Genomic DNA, 22,501 nt, shown 5'->3' with positions numbered 1-22,501 from the left:
ATCCACTTTGGTGGCAAAAATAGGAAAACAGATTATTATCTGAATGGTGGCCGATTAGGAAAAGGGGAGGAGCAATGAGACCTGGGTGTCATTATACACCAGTCATTGAAAGTGGGCGTGCAGGTACAGCAGGCGGTGAAAAAGGCGAATGGTATGCTGGCATTTATAGCGAGAGGATTCGAGTACAGGAGCAGGGAGGTACTACTGCAGTTGTACAAGGCCTTGGTGAGACCACACCTGGAGTATTGTGTGCAGTTTTGGTCCCCTAATCTGAGGAAAGACATCTTTGCCATAGAGGGAGTACAAAGAAGGTTCACCAGATTGATTCCTGGGATGGCAGGACTTTCATATGAAGAAAGACTGGATGAATTGGGCTTGTACTCGCTGGAATTTAGAAGATTGAGGGGGGATCTGATTGAAACGTATAAGATCCTAAAGGGATTGGACAGGCTAGATGCAGGAAGATTGTTCCCGATGTTGGGGAAGTCCAGAACGAGGGGTCACAGTTTGAGGATAGAGGGGAAGCCTTTTAGGACCGAGATTAGGAAAAACTTCTTCACACAGTGAGTGGTGAATCTGTGGAATTCTCTGCCACAGGAAACAGTTGAGGCCAGTTCATTGGCTATATTTAAGAGGGAGTTAGATATGGCCCTTGTGGCTACGGGGGTCAGGGGGTATGGAGGGAAGGCTGGGGCGGGGTTCTGAGTTGGATGATCAGCCATGATCATAATAAATGGCAGTGCAGGCTCGAAGGGCCGAATGGCCTACTCCTGCACCTATTTTCTATGTTTCTATGTCTGTGTTTCTATAATAAAAACATGCGAAATTCTGCAGATGCTGGAAATCAAAAAGCAACACGCATAACATGACAGCACACACAAAATGCTGGAGGAACTCTGCAGGCCAGGCGACATCTATCGAAGGGTCTTGGACCCGAAACGCCAACTGTTTACTCTTTTCTATAGATGCTGCCTGGCCTGCTGAGTTCCTCCAGCATTTTGTGTGTGTTGCTTGGATTTACAGCATCTGCAGATTTTCTTTGTTTGTGATTGGACACATAATATGACTGAATTTTTATATTCAGTTGAAGGGAGAGAAGAATGGTTCGAAGACCAGCAATCGAAATTAAAGATTACGTATTAACTGAGAACAATTTGAAGAGCTGAAATGCAGTGGCTGATATTCATGGGGATACTTCAAAATACATAGAAGAGCTACATTCCAATAGGGAAATCCCAAAAGAGGTCCCATTATAACAGCTTAACTAAAAATGTTAAAAGTAGTAACACCTAAAAAGAACCAGCATATAATTTCTGCAGATGACAGCATACGGTTGTTACTAAAACTCCTTCCCCTCCAAATTTGGTTCCTTCTGCCCATCACCCTTCTTTTATTTGGTTTTGCCTATAACCTACCGGCCACTTTCTATTCCTTGCCCCTTTCCCCCCCAAGCCTGCCACAACTTTCCAATTTTTTTCCTTATGTTTCCACCTATCACACTCTGTCTCACTTCTACCAGATGAATATCTTCCTCTACACTCAGTACTGATGCAGAATCTCATCTTGAAATGTTGTCCATCCCCTGACACTGCTCCCTCAACAGTTTATCTTCTGCTCCACATTCCAGCATCTGCAGTCTCTTGTGCCCCCAATGGTCCTATATAAAGTGGAACGGGGATATTTCATAATGGAAAAAAACAAGAGAATGATAAGTAGATTAGTGCCTACATCTTCACTATCAGGGATGCAAGCAAATTCCCAAACAGTAGTTGTTTATCTGGAACTGGAAGATGGAGAGAGCTAGGAAAATTACAAACAGCAGGGAGGTGAAACGGAGAAAATTGCTGGAGCGGCAGGTTGACGAATCCTCAGTCCCTGATGTACTTCATCCAAGTGTCTTATAAGCAGTGGCTGGTGAGATAGTTGTTGCATTAGTTTCAATTTTCTAAAATTCCCTAGAAATGGGGAAAATTTAATTTGATTGGAAAATATCAAATGTAACTCCTTTATTCAAAAACAGATGACAACATAAAACAGAAAGCAATAAACCAGTTAATTTAATATCTGTCATAGTAAAAATGTTAGAAATTATTACTAGAGATGTTAAGCCAGGGTACTTAGAAAAATTCAAGGTAACCAAGAAAAGTCAATATGTTTCTGTGAAAGGAGATCATGTTTGAACAATCTAATGTAGTTCTTTGAAGAATTAACATGTGCTGTAAGATAAATATATACTTAGATTTCCAGAAGGTATATGATAATTTGCAACATCAAAGGCTATCGCAGAACATAAAAGATTATGTTTAGGAAGTAACATATTGGCATGAATAGAAGGTTAGCAGGTTTTGCTGGAAGCAAAAGCTGGACTTTTTCTTGTTGGCAAGGTAGAACAAGTGAAGGTCAGCACAATCAGGTAGGTACCTCAACATTTTACTATCTATGTAAATAACTTGGATGAAGAGTCTGAAACCACAGTATTTGAATTTATTGATGATAAAGGTAGGTGGAAAAATACTTGTAATGTGGGATATAGATAGGTTAAATGAGAAAGCAAAGATCTGGCAAATGGAGCATGAAGTGCAGTTGTCTATTTTGATAGAAATGATAAAAAGGGAACCTATTATTTAGATGGTAGGAAATAGAGATTTGAGATGGAGAGGAATCTATCCGGGGTTCCCAGCTTGGGGTCCAGAGAGCCCTCAGTTAATGATAGGGGCCCTTGGCATAAAAAAGTTGGGAACCCCTGATCTAGGTGATGATCTTCATGTCTTAAAAAGGGTAGATCACAGGTCCAGCAAGTAAAAAGAAAATATTAATTTTTATTCATAATTTATTGAGAGGGAATTAAATACAGGAGCAGGAAGTTTATACTTCTGTTGTATATGGCATTGATGAGACTACAGCTGGAGCATTTATTTAAGGAAAGGTATAAATGGACTGGAAAAAATGCAGAGAATTACTTGACTTGTAACTGGAATGGGCAGGTTGACTCAGGAGATAAGAATGAACAGGCTAGGCTTGTTTCTAGGTGAGTTTAGAAGAGTGAAAGGTAGCCTGACTGAGACCTAAGATCCTGAGAGGCTTTGACTGGGTTAAGTGGAGGCAGAGATAAAGTGAATCTTTTCCTTTCACGGGGTTGTCTGTCTTTGAAACGTTCTTCATCAAAGTAAGTAAAAACAATTCTTTGAATAATTTTAAGCCAGTGATGAGCACGTCACCTGAGAAACATGCTCATGACTCGCTCCTTTCAGAGTGCTGACTGCGACACGGAACACTCTCTGGTTTGCTGCAAGATCAGACTTCGGCTGAAGAAGATGCACTACGACAAGCCTCCAGACAAGCAGCGCATCGATGCCAGTAAGACACAACACCCAGACAAAGCTGCAGAGTTCATCAATTCACTGGAGGATGCTCTCCTTGCAGACCCACCAGAAGGAGATGCTCAGCAGAGATGGGACTCTCTCAGGGACACTATCCACAGCACTGCACTCAAGGCCTTCGGGAAGAAACGGGGCAAGACACAGGACTGGTTTGAAGCGAGCTCAAGTAAGCTCACCGCTGTCATCGAGGTGAAGCATGTTGCACTACTAGAGCACAAACACCACCCCACCCAGGCAACACTGCAAGCGCTAAGGACAGCAAGAAGCAAGGCCCAGGAAACAGCCAGACGCTGTGCAAATGACTACTGGCTACAACTATGCGAAAGCATTCAGTCATCATTTGACACAGGCAACATCTGTGGAGTGTACAAGGGGATCAAGAAAGGCACAGGCCAACCCAGAGCAAGACAGCACCACTGAAAACCGTAACAGGCGAGACCATCAATGACAAAGGCAAGCAGATGGAGAGATGGGTGGAGTATTACTCTGAACTCTTCTCCAGAGAAAACAGCATCTTAAACAGCGCGCTAGACGCTGTGGAATGCCTGCCTGTCATGGAGGAACTTGATGCATTGCCGACTGCCGAAGAGCTGAGTAAAGCCATCGACAGCCTGCCCACTGGGAAGGCACCAGGATTGGATGGCATTCTGCTAGTGGCCATCAAATGCGCAAAAGGCGTCCTGCTAAACCACCTGCATGAACTACTGTGCCAGTGCTGGACAGAGGGAGCAGTGCCGCAAGACATGAGAGACTGCAACATTATCACCATATATAAGAACAAAGGGGACAGAAGGGACTGTAACACCTACAGGGGAATCTCCTTGCTGAGCATCGTTGGGAAGGTCTTCACCCACGTGGTCCTGAACAGACTGCAGAAGATAGCTGAAAGGGTATATACCGAGTCTCAGTGCGGTTTCAAGTCAGAACGCTCCACAACCAACATGATCTTCTCCCTTCGACAGCTACAAGAGAAACGCAGAGAGCAAAGACAACCACTCTACGTCGCTTTCATTGACCTCACAAAGGCCTTCGACCTTGTGAGCAGAGACGGCCTGTTCAAAATCCTCGCCAGAATTGGTTGTCCCCCGAGGCTCCTCAGGATAGTTCAGTCATTCCACACAGACATCAAGGGCGTCGTTCAGTTCGACGGCTCTTCTTCAGAGGCCTTCAACATCCGCAGCAGTGTGAAGCAGAGCTGTGTGCTTGCCCCCACCCTGTTTGGCATCTTCTTCGCAGTCATGCTGAAGCACGCCTTTGGAAAATCAACTGATGGTATCTACCTCCACACCAGATCGGACAGAAGGCTATTCAGTCTGTCCCGGCTGAGGGCAAAAACCAAGGTTCGAGAAGTACTCATTAGGGACATGTTTTCGCAGATGACGCGGCACTGGCAACACACTCTGAAGAGCAACTGCAACGCCTCATGGACAGCTTCTCAAGAGCCTGCCAGGACGTCAGCTTGACCATCAGCCTGAAGAAAACCAATATGTTGGGCCAAGGCGTTGAGCACCTCCCTGCCATTACCATCAACAACTACAAGCTGGAGGTAGTTCACGAGTTTACATACCTTGGCTCCACCATCACGGACAGCCTCTCCCTAGACCCCGAGATTAACAGACGGATCGGACGAGCAGCCTCAACATTCGCCAGGTTGACAAAGAGAGTCTGGGAGAACAGAAAGCTGACGACGCACACCAAAGTTGCAATTACAGGGCCTGCGTCCTCAGCACACTGCTTTATGGCAGTGAGACCTGGAGCCTCTACTACAGTCAAGAGCGGCGTCTCAACGCCTTCCACCTTTGCAGCCTGAGATGCATCCTGGACATCACGTGGACTGACCGAGTCACCAACAATGAGGTCCTGGCCTGCGCCCAGATACCCAACCTCTTCACCCTGCTCCAACAACGCCGTCTCCACTGGCTGGGCCACGTACACCGCATGTCAGACGGGAGGATCCCGAAAGACCTGTTGTACAGGGTACTGGCCTCTGGCAAGAGAGCACAAGGGTGGCCCCATCTTCCTTTCAAAGATGTTTGCAAGAGAGACATGAAGTCACTGAAAGTGAACGTCGAGAGGTGGGAGGACATCGCAAGTGATCACTCTCCCTGGAGGCTGGAACTACGCAGAGGTCTAAAAAGAGGAGAAGAGAAGCTGAGGCTTGCTGCTGAAGAAAAGCGCACTCATCGGAAAAACAACACCAAGACAATACTGGAGGACAGCGCCTTCAAGTGCAGTCGCTGCAGCCGAGACTGTCACTCCTGTGAGGGCCTCTACAGCCACAACAGACGCTGCTCTAACATAGACTGAAGCAAGACTTTCCAGGTGCAGATCCATGGTCTCGCGAGACTAATGGATGCCACCACCAGTGGTGGATAGACTTTTAAAAAGAAGACCATTAAAACTGATCAAAGGTGATGGGGATACAGAGGCTGAGATTAGCCATGATCCTATCGAATTGAGGAGCTAACATGAGGCGTACTCTTGACCCTAGATTCCAGATCCAAGTTTATTTATTGTCATTCTTCTGTACGTGAGTGTAAAGGGGGAACAAAAGGATGTTACTCTGGGTCCAATGCAGCATAACAAAAAAAAAACAACAAGCATAAAGAACACAATTAAAAAACAAAAAATAACACATAAATATTTTAAAAAATCCTCTAAAATATACACATTACTGTTATATACATAGACTGATTGTATGCACACAAAGTGATGCTAGATGATGTATATGTAGCGGTGGGATGATTAGTTGGGAGGGGGCGGTGTTGATCAGCCTGATGGTTTAGGGGAAGTAACTGTTTTGGAGTCCCATGGTCCTGGTGTGAATGCTGCACAGTTTCTCCCCTGATCAGGGTGGGACAAACAGTCCATGAACAGAGTGGTTGGGATCCTTCATGATATAGCTGATATGTTTGTGTGTTCAAGCAGCTGCAATGCAGCAGGTAATGTCGAATCTCTACATCAAGACCATACAGCAGGCCAGTGAAAACAATCGAAGAGTTTATTACCTCACGAACCATTCAGTCCCCCTAGCAGACATCTTCTGTGGCAGAATGTACAGATCCCACACTGGCCTCTTCCGTTGCTTCACAACCCATAGAAATGACTGGAAGGAAGTCCTCCACTGTCCCATGGGACTGACTGAGGAAAAGAAGAAGAAATCCAAAACACAAAATAATCTGCAGATGCTGGGGTCAAAGCAACACTCACAACATGCTGGAGGAACTCAGCAGGTCGGGCAGCATCCGTGGAAAAGATCGGTCGGCGTTTCAGGCCGGAACCCTTCGTCAGGACTGTAGAGGGAAGGGGCAGAGGCCCTATAAAGAAGGTGGGGGGAGGGCGGGAAGGAGAAGGCTGGGAGGTTCCAGGTGAAAAACCAGTAAGGGGAAAGATAAAGGGGTGGGAGAGAGGAAGCAGGAAGGTGATAGGCAGGAAAGATGAAGCAGGAATCGGGGAAAACACAATGGGTAGTAGAAGGAGGTGGAACCAAGAGGGAGGTGGTAGGCAGCTGGGGGAGGGGGCAGAGTGACATAGGGATAGGGAAAGGGAGGGGAAGAGAATTACCGGAAATTGGAGAACTCTATGTTCATACCAAGGGACTGGAGACTACCTAGACGGTATATGAGGTGTTGCTCCTCCAACCTGAGTTTAGCCTCATCATGGCAGTAGAGGAGGCCATGTATGGACATATCTGAATGGGAGTGGGAAGCAGAGTTGAAGTGGGTGGCTACTGGGAGATCCTGTCTGTTTTAGCGGACGAAGCGGTCCCCCAATCTGTGTCGGGTTTCACCAATGTAGAGGAGACCACACCGGGAGCACCGGATGCAATAGATGACCCCAACAGACTCACAAGTGAGGTGTTGCCTCATCTGGAAGGACTGTTTGGGGCCCTGAATGGTGGCAAGAGAGGAGGTGTAGGGACAGGTGTAGCACTTACGCTTACTGGGATAAGAAATCCAGCTGTATGAAGTAACTCAGAGCAAACCAGACACTGAGCTGTGGCTTTCCTGGTTGGTGCAGATCAATTCCAAAGTAACAACAATATGAGCGGTGATTTTGATCAACGGTGCTTCTTGTGGGCCAGACAAAAGTAAGGAAAGAAAGCTTCTAGCAGAGAATCATAGGAAAAGGGAATGGAGTTGGGCAACAGTTGGTGCAGAGCTGGGCCTAGAAATGTCCAGAAAAAGTCCTTTGCATTTGGGAATTCACTTACCGCAAAGCGGAGCAACTTTGCAAGCATTTCCAGGTGTCTTAAGAAATCCAACTCCCAACTTTTTCACAGGATTTTCTTTCAGTTTAGCATTTTCATTCTGTCGTAAAGCTGCTGCGTATGACATCAGCAACGGTACTCATGCAAAATTGGTGAGTGGCTTCTGATTCACATGGACAGCGATTGTCACAACCACGGATTCGGCAGCGCATCAGATTCAGCAAGTGCACATGTCAGCAATTACTACTTCGTTGTGATAGTATTAACTCCATTCATTCTGTCGTGGTGCTTGTCGAGACTTGGACACAGCAACACTTTGCTGCCTGCATTCCACCTTGCCTGAGAAATTGGACTGTTGAGTCAACTGACTCTGGAGACTGGCGGTATTCGTTTAATTCTTAGTTGTTCTTTTCAGCCACAGTGTAGGCTTCATTTTCCATTTGGGAGTTTTAGTTAACGGCCCTGTTTGACCTAGTGTTTATTGTTTTCTTTTCCCTTTAACACTATTTGCATTAAAGTCTGTGATCTATCGACCTGCTTCAGTGTCTCTCACTCCGCACTTGGGCCATATCCAAACCTGGTGACAATGATAAGCTTTATTTTGCATTCCATCCTGACATCATTCCAAATATAAATACAGTAATGTAGAACAAAAGGAAAAACAATAACAGAATGCAGAATAATTCTGATCTGCAAAACAGACCATATGTATTCAAAGAACAATTAAGTTCTAATAACCCATTTCTCTCAAACCTATGCTGTCAACATTCAGGTGAGACTTCATGGGCACTTGTATCAGTGAGTCCCCACAAAATCATTCAGAGTTTTCCCCAACCAGAAGCAATGAATGAACCATGAGGTCTGCAATCTGCTGAGGCCCAGATCAGAGGCAGTCAAGTCTGGTAACCAGGAAAGTTACAAGAGTTCCAGGCACGATCTCTGGAAAGCCATCGCATGGGCAAAGGGGCAATTCTGGACTACATTAGAATCTACAAAAGATGCTCGACAGTTGTGGCGGGGCTTAAATGCTATCTCCTCTTATAAGGTTAAATCAAGCGACATAGGCAACAACCGAGCTTTGCTTCCAGATGAGCTCGATGCCTTCTATGCTTGTTTTGACTGTCAAAGCATGGAGGAACCATCACAAGCTCACACAGTCCCTGATGATCCTGTCACTTCAGTCTCTGAGGCCAATGTGTGAGCAGCCTTCACCAGGTGATCCCATGAAAAGCATCCGGCTGAGTCGGGATAGCTGGCCAAGTACTAAAGACCTGCTGATCAACTGGCTGGAGCGTTCACTGAGATCTTTAACCTCTTGCTGCAGCAGTCTGAGTTACACAAGCAGGTTTCAATTTTACTGGTGCCCAAGAAGAGCGTGGTGATCTGCCCCAATGACTATTGCCCAGTAGCACTTACATCCACTGTGATGAAGTGTCTCGAGAGATTGGTGATGAAACATATCAACTCCTGCCTGAGAAATGACTTGGATCCACTCCATTTTGCCTACCGGCACAACAGGTCCACAGCAGATGCCATCTCATTGCCTATTCACTCACCCTGGAACATCTGGACAGCAAAGATACATACATCAGGATGTACCTTATCGACTGCAGCTTCGCAATCAATGCCATTATCCCTTCAAAACTAATCAATAAACTTCAAGACCTTAGCCTCAATACCTCTTCGAGCAATTGGGTCCTCCGTTTCCTCACTTGCAAACCTCAGTCAGTTCAGATTGGCAACAATATCTCCTTCACAATCTCCATCTGCACAATCAGCAAGACTGAAGAACTGATTATTGTCAGAAGGAAACCAGTTCTCTTCAGAGGATCAGAGATGGAGAGTGTCAGCAACTTTCAATTCCTTTTCAAGGACCAGTCCCGGGCCTAGCATGTAAGCGCAATTACAAAGAAAGCATGGCAGTGCCTCTATTTCCTTAAGAGTTTGCGAAGATTTGGCATGACATCTAAAACCTTGACAAATTTCCATAGATGTGCATCTATAATGTGTACCAATGTCCTTGAAACAGGCAATCCTTCAAAGTGTAGTGCTAACGTCACAGTCCATCATGGCTAAAGCCCTCCCTGTCATTAAGTACATCTACATTAAGCGTTATTGCAGGGAAGCAGCTTCCATTATTAGGGACCCCCACCACCCAGGCCGTGCTCTCTTCTTGCTGCTGCCATCAGGATCAAGGTACAGGACTGACACCACTAGGTTCAGGAACAGTTATTACCCCTCAACTATCAGGATCTTGAACCAAAGGGGATAAATTCACTCAACTTTTCTTGCCCCATCATTAAAATGTTCCCACAACCTATGGACTCACATTAAAGGACTCTTCATCTCATGTTCTTGAATCAGAATCAGAATCAGGTTTAATATCAATGGCATGTGATGTGAAATTTGTTAACTTAGTAGCAGCAGTTCAATGCAATACATAATATAGAAGAAAAAAATAAAATTATACTAATAAATAAATAAGTAAATCTTATTCAGTATACTTTATACAGTATATGTATATTGAATAGATCAAAATCATGCAAAAAACAATCCTTCAAAGTGTAGTGCTTTGTATTACACTTATAGAAGATATTTATTGTTTCTTTATTTATTGTTATTCTTTCTTTCACTTTGCATTTGCAGTTTTGTGTCTTTCGCACACTGGTTGAACACCCAAGTTGCTGTGGTCTTTTATTGATCTATTCTGGTTATTATTCTATTATGGATTTATTGAGTATGCTCACAAGAAAATAAAGCTCAGGGTTGTATATGGTGACATATATGTACTTCGCTAATAAATTTACTTTGAACATTGAACTTGTAATCTCCTTCAACAATTGCAACCACACAATGTGCTTTGGCTGTTTCTGCTCATGGCCACAGTTATTTTCAGTTTCCTTAACGTCAAGATAACGATGCAGCGGATGGCAGCGCAACGCAGCGCGCAGCGGCCACCCTGGTAATGAATATCTGTTATTTGTCAAGTAGGATGCCATGCACAATTCTGATTTGATGGAGGCAGACGTGAGGAGCATGGAGGAACATCTGGTGAAACTTCTGAAATGCCTGTTTCACTGCCGCTGCTACTGTGCGATCCAGAATCTCCAGAGGGGAAGGCCCCGAGTCCTCGGCTTTGCTTGTTGCTCAGCAGCCGGGGTGGGGTCGAAGCGCTCGGCAGAAATGGTGCTCAGTGTTGGAGGGCTGGTTGGAGGCTCGAAATTTTCGGATGGACACAGAGTCAGCTGTAGTTGGGTGCTTCCAGGGTGCTGCATCGGCAAGTTTGCGGTGCTGGAGGTTCATGGCAGGGAGAGTTTCTCCCTTCTACCGTCTGCGTGTGATGATGGGGCTATCGGGACTTTGAAACTTTTTTTTTACCGTGCCCATGGTCTGCTCTTTATCAGATTATGATATTGCTTTGCACTGTTGTAACTATATGTTATAATCAATCAATGATCTGGATGATAATGTGGTAAATTGGATCAGCAAATTTGCTGATGATACAAAGATTGGAGGTGTAGTAGACAGTGAGGAAGGTTTTCAGAGCCTGCAGAGGGACTTGGACCAGCTGGAAAAATGGGCTGAAAAATGGCAGATGGAGTTTAATACAGACAAGTGTGAGGTATTGCACGTTGGAAGGACAAACCAAGGTAGAACATATAGGGTTAATGGTAAGGCACTGAGGAGTGCAGTGGAACACAAGGATCTGGGAATACAGATACAAAATTCTCTAAAAGTGGCGTCACAGGTAGATAGGGTCGTAAAGAGAGCTTTTGGTACATTGACCTTTATTAATCAAAGTATTGAGTATAAGAGCTGGAATGTTATGATGAGGTTGTATAAGGCATTGGTGAGGCCCAATCTGGAGTATTGTGTTCAGTTTTGGTCACCAAATTACAGGAAGGATATAAATAAGGTTGAAAGAGTGCAGAAAAGGTTTACAAGGATGTTGCCGGGACTTGAGAAACACAGTTACAGAGAAAGGTTGAATAGGTTAGGACTTCATTCCCTGGAGCGTAGAAGAATGAGGGGAGATTTGATAGAGGTATATAAAATTATGATGGGTATAGACAGAGTGAATGCAAGCAGGCTTTTTCCACTGAGGCAAGGGGAGAAAAAAACCAGAGGACATGGGTTTAGGGTGAGGGGGGAAAAGTTTAAAGGGAACATTAGTGGGGGCTTCTTCACACAGAGAGTGGTGGGAGTATGGAATGAGCTGCCAGACGAGGTGGTAAATGCGGGTTCTTTTTTAACATTTAAGAATAAATTGGACGGATACATGGATGGGAGGTGTATGGAGGGATATGGTCCGTGTGCAGGTCAGTGGGACTAGGCAGAAAATGGTTCAGCACAGCTAAGAAGGGCCAAAAGGCCTGTTTCTGTGCTGTAGTTTCTGTGGTTTCTGTCAGTTTTAGTCTTGGTCTGTCTTGTGTTTCTGTGATATCATACTGGAGGAACATTGTATCATTTCTTAATGCATGCATTTCTAAATGACACTAAACGAGGACTGAGTGTCCTCATAATCTAATTCCAAGCTGCAGATGGGAATCCCTTCTATCATTGCTTGCTGCTCACTGCTGCATTTAGGTCAGAATCTCTACTTATGAATAGTAGACTGTATTTACTTATTTTTCATCCCAAAAGAGAAGGCAAAGCAAGCATGGGACTATGCCTGCATTGCTAGCTTCTGCAAAGTGAAGCATTCATAGGCTGGGCTCAGGTCTTCACAGGAACTCCCTTGCAAATTAGACCTCCACGGACTTGAACAATGTAGCTTCTGAAGACTGAGGTACTGTTCCCTCAGACCCACTGGAAGCACCATCCCTCCTATTCCTGACATTACAGTAACATTTCACTCAGTAGCAACACTCTCTTGGAACTGGAAGAACGTGGCTTGCAGAGATATACTTCTTCAAGAAGTATTTGTAAGGAGATAGCAGATATTTGTAGTAAGCACAAGGTTGTGATTGTGGGAGATTTTAATTTTCCACACACTGACTGGGAAGCTCATTTTGCAAAGGGGCTGGATGGTTTGGAGTTTGTAAAATGTGTGCAAGATAGTTTTTTGCAGCAATACATAGAGGTACCAACTAGAGAAGGGGCAGTGTTGGATCTCCTGTTAGGGAATGAGATAGGGCAGGTGACAGAGGTATGTGTTGGGGAGCACTTTGGGTCCAGTGATCACAATACCTTTAGTTTCAGTATAATTATGGAGAAGGATAGGACTGGACCCAGGGTTGAGATTTTTGATTAGAGAAAGGCTAACTTTGAGGAGATGCAAAAGGATTTAGAAGGAGTGGATTGGGACAATTTGTTTTATGGGAAGGGTGTAGTAGAGAAATGGAGGTCATTTAAAGGTGAAATTTTAAGGGTACAGGATCTTTATGTTCCTGTTAGGTTGAAAGGAAAGGTTAAAAGTTTGAGAGAGCCATGGTTTTCAAGGGATATAGGAAACTTGATTTGGAAAAAGAGAGGGATCTTCAATAAATATAGGCAGCTAGGAGTAAATGAGGTACTCAAGGAATATAAAGAATGTATAAAGAATCTTAAGAAAGAAATTAGAAAAGCTAAAAGAAGATATGAGGCTGTTTTGGCAAGTAAGGTGAAAATAAATCCAAAGGGTTTCTACAGTTATATTAATAGCAAAAGGATAGTGAGGGATAAAATTGGTCCCTTAGAGAATCAGAGTGGACGGCTATGTGTGGAGCCAAAAGAGTTGGGGAGATTTTGAACAATTTCTTTTCTTCGGTATTCACTAAGGAGAAGGATATTGAATTGTGTATGGTAAGGCAAACAAGAAGGGTAGTTATGGAAAGTATGACGATTAAAGAAGTGGAAGTACTGGCACTTTTAAGGAATATAAAAGTGGATAAGTCTCTGGGTCCAGACAGGATATTCCCTAGGACCTTGAGGGAAGTTAGTGTGGAAATAGCAGGGGCTCTGACAGAAATACTTCAAACGTCGTTAGAAACGGGGATGGTGCCGGAGGATTGGCATATTGCTCATGTTGTTCCATTGTTTAAAAAGGGTTCTAAGAGTAAACCTAGCAATTATCGGCCTGTGAGTTTGATGTCAGTGGTGAGTAAATTGATGGAAAGTATTCTTAGAGATGGTATATATAATTATCTGGATAGACAGGGTCTGATTAGGAACAGTCAACATGGATTTGTGCGTGGAAGGTCATGTTTGACAAATCTTATTGAATTTTTGATGAGGTTACTAGGAAAGTTGACGAGGGTAGAGTGGTGGATGTTGTCTATATGGACTTCAGTAAGGCCTTTGACAAGGTTCCACACGAAAGGTTAGTTAGGAAGGTTCAATCGTTAGGTATTAATTTCGAAGTAGTAAAATGGATTCAGCAGTGGCTGGATGGGAGACGCCAGAGAGTAGTGGTGGATAACTGTGTGTCAGATTGGAGGACAGTGTCTAGTGGTGTGCCTCAGGGATCTGTACTGGGTCCAATGTTGTTTGTCATATATATTAATGATCTGGATGATGGGGTGGTAAATTGGATTAGTAAGTATGCAGATGATACTAAGATAGGTGGAGTTGTGGATAATGAAGTAGGTTTTCAAAGCTTGCAGAGAGATTTAAACCTCTTAGAAGAGTGGGCCGAAAGATGGCAGATGGAGTTTAATGCTGATAAATGTGAGGTGCTACATTTCGGTAGGACTAATCAAAATAGGACATACATGGTAAATGGTTGGGCATTGAAGAATGCAGTAGAACAGAGGGATCTAGGCATAATGGTGCATAGTTCCCTGAAGGAGGAATCTCCTGTGGATAGGGTGGTGAAGAAAGCTTTTGGTATGCTGGCCTTTATAAATCAGAGCATTGAGAATAGGAGTTGGGATGTAATGTTGAGATTGTATAAGGCATTGGTTAGGCCAAATTTGGAGTATTGTGTACAGTTGTGGTCACCGAATTATAGGAAAGATGTCAATAAAATTGAGAGAGTACAGAGGAGATTTACTAGAATGTTACCTGGGTTTCATCACCTAAGTTACAGAGAAAGGTTGAACAAGTTAGGTCTTTATTCTTTGGAGCGTAGAAGGTTGAGGGGGGATTTGATAGAGATATTTAAAATTATGAGGGGGATAGATAGAGTTGACGTGGATAGGCTTTTTCCATTGAGAGTGGGGAGATTCAAACAAGAGGACATGATTTGAGAGTTAAAGGGCAAAAGTTTAGGGATAACATGAGGGGGAACTTCTTCACTCAGAGAGTGGTAGCTGTGTGGAATGAGCTTCCAGCAGAAGTGGTTGAGGCAGGTTTGATGTTGTCACTTAAAGTTAAATTGGATAGCTATATGGACAGGAAAGGAATGGAGGGTTATGGGCTGAGTGCAGGTCGGTGGAACTAGGTGAGAGTAAGAGTTCGGCACGGACTAGAATGGCCGAGATGGCCTGTTTCCGTGCTGTGATTGTTATATGGTTGTATGGTTATATGGTTACATTGTCTGCAGTAATTGCATCTGTGAAACCAGGCAATATATCAACAACGAACAGTATGTTGAACTTGGTAACTGTGTAGGAAAGCCCAACTGCAAAGTTCTGTGAACCCAACATTTAAAAGTCATGATCAGTGACACCCAGGTAATGTAATGTTAGAAATCTTCGCCTGTGGAGGGATGAAAACCAGATTTACCAAATTTTTAAAAAAGAGAATTTGGGGGAAAGAAAGCTATGTGAGAACGAGGTGTGGCTGATGCAGGTGTGGACAATCAATAGAAACACAGCAAACTATTAGAAAGTAAAGATATAAACCATTAAAAGTGGAATTTGTAGTGAGCATCCCTACCCTACTTACCTGAAATCCTCAGGGTGAAACTCCTGGTGGAGAGACAATATCAATAAAAGGTTTATTGAAGCTATGGCTATAACAAGCAACAGCTATAGAGAGACAATATCATCAGAGACGAGTATCCAAGATCTCTACCATGTAACTGGGAATTGGTTCTGTTAATTCATACCAAGGGATTTGGTCAGTTTTTTTTTATGTAAGTTTTGTGAATCAACCTTCCATGGATGACCAACTATTTCATCCAACAAGCCAAGAAGCAAGATAGTGTGCCACGCAAGATTAAAGAACCAGTGTGAGAACAAAATGCTTAATAGTCATAGTCAGAGTCATACTTTATTGATCCCAAGGGGAAATTGGTTTTCGTTACAGTTGCACCATAAATAATAAATAGTCATAGAACCATAAATAGTTAAATAGTAATATGTAAATTATGCCAGTAAATTATGAAATAAATCCAGGACCAGCCTATTGGCTCAGGGTGTCTGACCCTCCAAGGGAGGAATTGTAAAGTTTGATGGCCACAGGCAGGAATGACATCCTATGACGCTCTGTGTTGCATCTCGGTGGAATGAGTCTCTGGCTGAATGTACTCCTGTGCCCAACCAGTCCATTATGTAGTGGATGGGAGACATTGACCAAGATGGCATGCAACTTGGACAGCATCCTCTTTTCAGACACCACCATCAGAGAGTCCAGTTCCATCCCCACAATATCACTGTCCTTACGAATAAGTTTGTTGATTCTGTTGGTGTCTGCTACCCTCAGCCTGCTGCCCCAGCACACAACAGCAAACATGATAGCACTGGCCACCACAGACTCGTAGAACATCCTCAACATCGTCCGGCAGATGTTAAAGGACCTCAGTCTCCTCAGGAAATAGAGACGGCTCTGACCCTTCTTGTAGACAGCCTCAGTGTTCTTTGACCAGTCCAGTTTATTGTCAATTCGTATCCCCAGGTATTTGTAATCCTCCACCATGCCCACACTGACCCCCTGGATGGAAACAGGGGTCACCGGTACCTTAGTTCTCCTCAGGTCTACCACCAGCTCCTCAGTCTTTTTCACATTAAGCTGCAGATAATTCTGCTCACACCATGTGACAAAGTTTCCTACAGTAGCCCTGTACTCAACCTCATCTCCTAATGACGTAAAGGATTTAATATGATAGGCTGTATAAGTTTATTTTTCATTCGAAGGATCTGAATCTGATTTTCTGCAAAAACTGATTATTTTTGCAAAGACTTTGATAAGTTACTGAATGGGATTTACTTTGTTTAAAAGTTGTGCTGATGGAGAATCTGTCGGGAAAGGACTCAAGCTGTATATATTTTCTTTAATTTGAAATTGAGGACAAACTGACCTAAACTGAAACTGAATACTTAAGAATAGGAACTTTTTTAACTAGCTAGGGATAAATAGAAAGGCAATGGTTAGTCTGTAAACCTTTAACTAGGGAATAACAATAGATCTAATTAGTTAGAGAATTTTTTTTTACAAAATAAAGTTATTTACAAAAAAATTCATTGACTCTGAGTCCTTATTCAATAAAGTTATTTACAATAAATCATGCATTGACTCTCAGTCCTTATTCAGAATAAAGATGTTTACAATAAATCATTCATCGACTCTCAAACCTTAGTCAAGAATAAAACTTATTTACAATAAAAAGCCAGGCGTTGACTCTCATTTCTTTACCGAAGTTCCTTTACAGTCCATACCTTTCCACATTTCCAGCCGCTCCTGTGTCACCCTGTTGATTTATCTTTCCACACCGCTGATGAGGGGTATACTCCTCCCCACACGACCCCTCCCACTCCCGTGGGTGACGAACCTTAAACTGTGGTCCTTCCCCAATGGGCCTTCGCAGTGGCTGCACCAAGTTTGAGCGCATCACTCAGCACGTATTCCTGCAGGTGAGAATGTGCCAGCCGGCAGCATTCAGTCACCGACATCTCCATGTGCTGGTAGACCATCAAGTTTCGGGCTGACCAAAGAAGGTCCTTCACCGAATTGATGATCTGCCAGCAGCATCGGATGTTGGTCTCCGTGTGAGTCCCGGGAACAGGCCGTAAATCAGGGAGTCCTCGGTTACACAGCTGCTGGGCATGAATCTCGACACTGTCTCTTCCATTCTCCTCCACACATTCTTCGTGAACCCACAGTATGCAAAGAGGTGAGTCACCGACTCCACCCCATTACAGTCCTCCCGTGGGCAGTGGGGTGTGGAGATGACATTCCGGGCATGGAGTAACAAAGGTTATTCGAATGAGTCTCACTGATTCTAATTAAAAAGGAATTTGGTTTTCATTTGATATCTGAGATTTGGAACCTAAGACAGAATGTTGGAATTTTGAATTGTTCTTACTCATGTGAATATTTTGTATATGTTGCTATATTTTATCTCTAGAAGTGTGACAATAGACAATAGGTACAGGAGTAGGCCATTTGGCCCTTCGAGCCAGCACTGCCATTCACTGTGATCATGGCTGATCATCCACAATCAGTATCCAGTTCCTGCCTTATCCCCATAACCTTTGATTCCGCTATCTTTAAGAGCTCTATCCATCTCTTTCTTGAAAGCATCCAGAGACTTGGCCTCCACAGCCTTCTGGGGCAGAGCATTCCGTATATCCACTCTCTGGGTGAAAAAGCCTTTCCTCAACTCCGTTCTAAATGGCCTACCCTTTATTCTTAAACTGTGGCCTTTGTTCTGGTTTCACTCATCAGCAGGAACATGCTTCCTGCCTCCAGCGTGTGCAATCCCTTAATAATCTTATATGTTTCAATAAGATCCCCTCTCAGCCTTCTAAATTCCAGAGTATACAAGCCCAGTCGCTCTAATCTTTCGACATATGACAGTCCCGCCATCCCGAGAATTAACCTAGTGAACCTACGCTGCACTCCCTCAATAGCAAGAATGTCCTTCCTCAAATTTGGAGACCAAAACTGCACACGGTACTCCAGGGGTGCTCTCACCAGGGCCCTGTACAGCTGCAGAAGGACCTCTTTGCTCTTATACTCAATTCCCCTTGTTATGAAGGCCAGAATGCCATTAGCTTTCTTCACAGCCTGCTGTACTTGCATGCTTGCTTTCAGTGACTGATGTACAAGAACACCTACATCTCATTGTACTTCCCCTTTTCCTAATTTGACTCCATTTAGATAATAATCTGCCTTCCTGTTCTTACACCACAGTGGATTACCTCACAATTATCCACACTAAACTGCATCTGCCATGCATCTGCCCACTCACCCAGCCTGTCCATGTCGCCCTGCATTCTCATAACATCCTCCTCACATTTCACACTGCCACCCAGCTTTGTGTAATCAGCAAACTTGCTAATGTTACTTTTAATTCCCTCATCTAAATCATTAATATATATTGTAAACAACTGCGGTCCCAGCATTGAACCCTGCGGTACCCCACTGGTCACTGCCTGCCATTCCGAAAGGGACCCATTAATCGCCACTCTTTGTTTTCTGTCAGCCAGCCAATTTTCAATCCATGTCAGTACTCTGCCCCCAATACCATGTGCCCTAATTTTGCCCACTAATCTCCTATGTGGGACTTTATCAAAGGCTTTCTGAAAGTGCAGGTACACTACATCCACTGGCTCTCCCTTGTCCATTTTCATAGTTACATCCTCAAAAAATTCCAGAAGGTTAGTCAAGCACGATTTCCCCTTCGTAAATCCACACTGACTCGGACCAATCCTGTTACTGCTATCCAGATGTGTCGTAATTTCATCTTTTATAATTGACTCCAGCATCTTTCCCACCACCGACATCAGGCTAACCGGTCTATAATTCCCTGTTTTCTCTCTTCCTCCCTTCTTGAAGAGAGGGACAACATTAGCCACCCTCCAATCCACAGGAACTGATCCTGAATCTATAGAACATTGGAAAATGATTACCGATGCATCCACGATTTCTAAAGCCACCTCCTCAAGTACACTGGGATGCAGACCATCAGGTCCTGGGGACTTATCAGCCTTCAGACCCAACAGTCTATCCAACACCATTTCCTGCCTAATATAAATTTCCTTCAGTTCATCCATTACCCTAGGTCCTTTGGCCATTATTATATCTGGGAGATTGTTTGTGTCTTCCCTAGTGAAGACAGATCCAAAGCACCTGCTCAACTCGTCTGCCATTTCCTTGTTCCCCATAATAAATTCACCCGTGTCTGTCTTCAAGGGCCCAATTTTGGTATTAACTATTTTTTTCCTTTTCACATACCTAAAGAAGTTTTTGCTATCCTCCTTTATATTCTTGGCTGGTTTACCTTCGTACCTCATTTTTTCCTCCGTGTATTGCCCTTTTAGTTACCTTCTGTTGCTCTTTAAAAGTTTCCCAATCCTCCAGCTTCCCACTCATCTTTGCTATGTAATACTTCTTCTCTTTTATTTTTATACTGTCCATTACTTCACTTGTCTGCCACGGCCTCCCCTTACTCCCCTTAGGATCTTTCTTCCTCTTTGGAACAAACTGATCCTGCACCTTCTGCATTATTCCCAGAAACACTTGCCATTGCTGTTCCACTGTCATTCCTGCTAGGGTATTGTTCCATTGAACTTTGACCAGCTCCTCCCTCATAGCACCATAGTTCCCTTTGTTCAACTGTAATACTGACACTTCCGAGTTTCCCTTCTCCCTCTCAAATTGTAGATTAAAACTTATCATATTATGGTCACTACCTCCTATGACTCCTTTACCTCGAGGTCCCTGATCAAATCCGGTTCATTGCACAACACTAAATCTAGAATTGCGTTCTCTCTGGTAGGCTCCAGTACAAGCTGTTCTAAGAATCCATCTCGGAGGGACTCCACAAACTCCCTTTCTTGGGGTCCAGTACCAACCTGATTCCTCCAGTCTACCTGCATGTTGAAATCCCCCATAACAACTGTAGCATTACCTTTGTGACATGTCAATCTTAACTCTTGATTCAACTTACACCCTACATCCAGACTACTGTTTGGGGGCCTGTAGATAATCCCCATTAGGGTCTTTCTGCCCTTAGAGTTTCTCAGTTCTATCCATTCTGACTCTACGTCTCCCGATTCTATGTCCCCCCTCGCAAGGGACTGAATATCATTCCTCACTAACAGAGACACCCCACCCCCTCTGCCCATCAGTCTGTCCTTTCGATGGGACGTATATGCTTGAATATTCATTTCCCAGGCCCTGTCCACTTGAAGCCGTGTCTCTGTTATTCCCACAACATCATACTTACCAATTTCCAACTGTGCCCCAAGCTCATCCACTTTATTTCTTATACTCCGTGCATTCATATACAATACTTTTAATTCATTACTCCCCTCACCTCCCACATCAATTCCTATTTCACTTGGCCATACTGTACGATCCCTTCTTGAGCTTTCTGCTCTGTTGATTCTGCTGTCACTCTTAACTTTTCTTATTCTCACTTTCCCTTTATCTCCATCCTTATGTTTCCAGTTCGTTCCCCCCCCCCCACTACTGAGTTTAAACACACCCGTGTTGCAGAGGCAAACCTGCCTGCCAGAATGCTGGTGCCCCGCTTATCAAGATGCAACCCGTCCCTTTTGTACACTTCATCCTTACCCCGAAACATACCCCAGTGGTCCAAGAATGTAAATCCTTGCTTCCTGCACCAGTTCCTCAGCCACATGTTCAGATCCATTATCTCCCTGTTCTTGACCACTCCAGCACAGGGAACTGGAAGCAAACCGGAGATACCCACCCTGGAAGTCCTGCTCTTCAGCCTTCTTCCGAGTTCTCTGAAGTCGCGCTGTAGAATGTCTTTCCTCTTCTTCCCCACGTCATTTGTGCTGACGTGAACCACCACTTCCGGATGTTCACCTTCACTCTTGAGGATTCCCTGCAATCGGTCCGTGACATCCTGGATCCCGACACCAGGGAGGCAACACACCATCCTTTCTGAAGGCCAAAAGCACCTAGTATAGTACTATGTAATTTAATTTTCTCAGAAAGAATGAGGTGACCAGTCAGACAAGATAAGACAAGCACTATACAGATGTTACAACTATATATGGCTTTCAGCATTAATTTAATCAAAGCCACGATCTTTTGGCATCTCATAGGTGCAAGGAAATAGAACAATTATTTAGTGCACAAGAGCATTTATAACTTTCAGACAAGAGAAAATCTTTTATTTACCAACAAATGGATCAGGTAAAGAAAAATAATCCCTCAGTGTAAAACTTTGACATCCTGTTATTGACAAGAATTTATGTAGTTCCATTTAGATTAGACTAGATTATGAGGACACGCAGTCCTCTTTTATTGTCATTTAGTAATGCATGCACTAAGAAATGATACAATGTTCCTCCAGAATGATATCACAGAAACACAAGACAAACCAAGACTGAAAAACTGACAAAAACCACATAATTATAACATATAGTTACAACAGTGCAAAGCAATACTGTAATTTGATAAAGAACAGACCATGGGCATGGTAAAAAAAGTCTCAAAGTCTCTCGAAAGTCCCATCATCTCACGCAGATGGTAGAAGGAAGAAGAGCTCTTCCTGCTATGAGCTTCCAGCGCCGCAAACTCGCCGATGCAGCACCCTGGAAGCACCTGACCACAGCCATATCTTGAGTCCGTCCGAAAACTTCGAGCCTCCGACCAGCCCTCCGACACCGAGCACCATCTCTGCAAAGCGCTTCGACCCCAGCCCCGGCAACAGGCAATAGGCAAAGCCGAGGATTTGGGGCCTTCCCCTCTGGAGATTCTCGATCGCACAGTAGCAGCGGCAGCAAAGTGGGTATTTCAGAAGTTTCCCCAGATGTTCCTCCGTGCTTCTCACATCCGGCTCCATCAAATCAGGATTGTGCATGTCTCCTACTTCCAAATACGATATCATTTCGGAGTGGCCGCTTGCACTGCGTCGCGCTGCCATCTTCTCCTCCCCTCATTTATGAAAGCTCCACCTTTGGCATGTTAATTGTGATGTAACAGTTGGCTAGACACCAGAGAATATGCATTAGTTGAACCTCTTCTTCACCTTCAAACAAAGTCAGTTACATCCTCCTAACAAAGTTTCAGTTTGATGCTCAAAATCAATTCTGAAGAGCCCAATGAACATGAGGTTAACTCCTGG

General features: G+C 43.9%; 1 protein-coding gene across 12 annotated transcripts in view; it reads right to left on the bottom strand.

Annotated features, from left to right (window-relative positions):
- Nucleotides 1-22,501, bottom strand: part of foxh1 (forkhead box H1) — a 141,601-nt gene that overhangs the window by 74,354 nt on the left and 44,746 nt on the right. For 7 of the 12 annotated variants that reach the window (XR_010019187.1, XM_063057885.1, XM_063057984.1 and 4 more), the window contains 3 exons: nt 21,116-21,312; nt 7,594-8,167; nt 6,389-6,521 (listed from right to left, as the gene is read on the bottom strand). The exons of 2 other annotated variants lie outside the window; for them this stretch is intronic. The gene's annotated coding sequence lies outside the window, so the exon portion shown is untranslated. Of the gene's footprint in view, nt 1-6,388; nt 6,522-7,593; nt 8,168-9,006; nt 10,230-21,115; nt 21,313-21,580; nt 22,364-22,501 lie in introns of those variants that run through there. 3 more of the 12 variants (XM_063057914.1, XM_063057905.1, XR_010019186.1) reach the window with 3 other exon arrangements.

Source organism: Mobula hypostoma, chromosome 1 (assembly GCF_963921235.1).
Source record: "Mobula hypostoma chromosome 1, sMobHyp1.1, whole genome shotgun sequence".
NCBI lineage: Eukaryota > Metazoa > Chordata > Chondrichthyes > Myliobatiformes > Myliobatidae > Mobula > Mobula hypostoma.
Note: the sequence above shows the minus strand (reverse complement) of the source record. Positions and strands in the feature narration are given on the sequence as shown.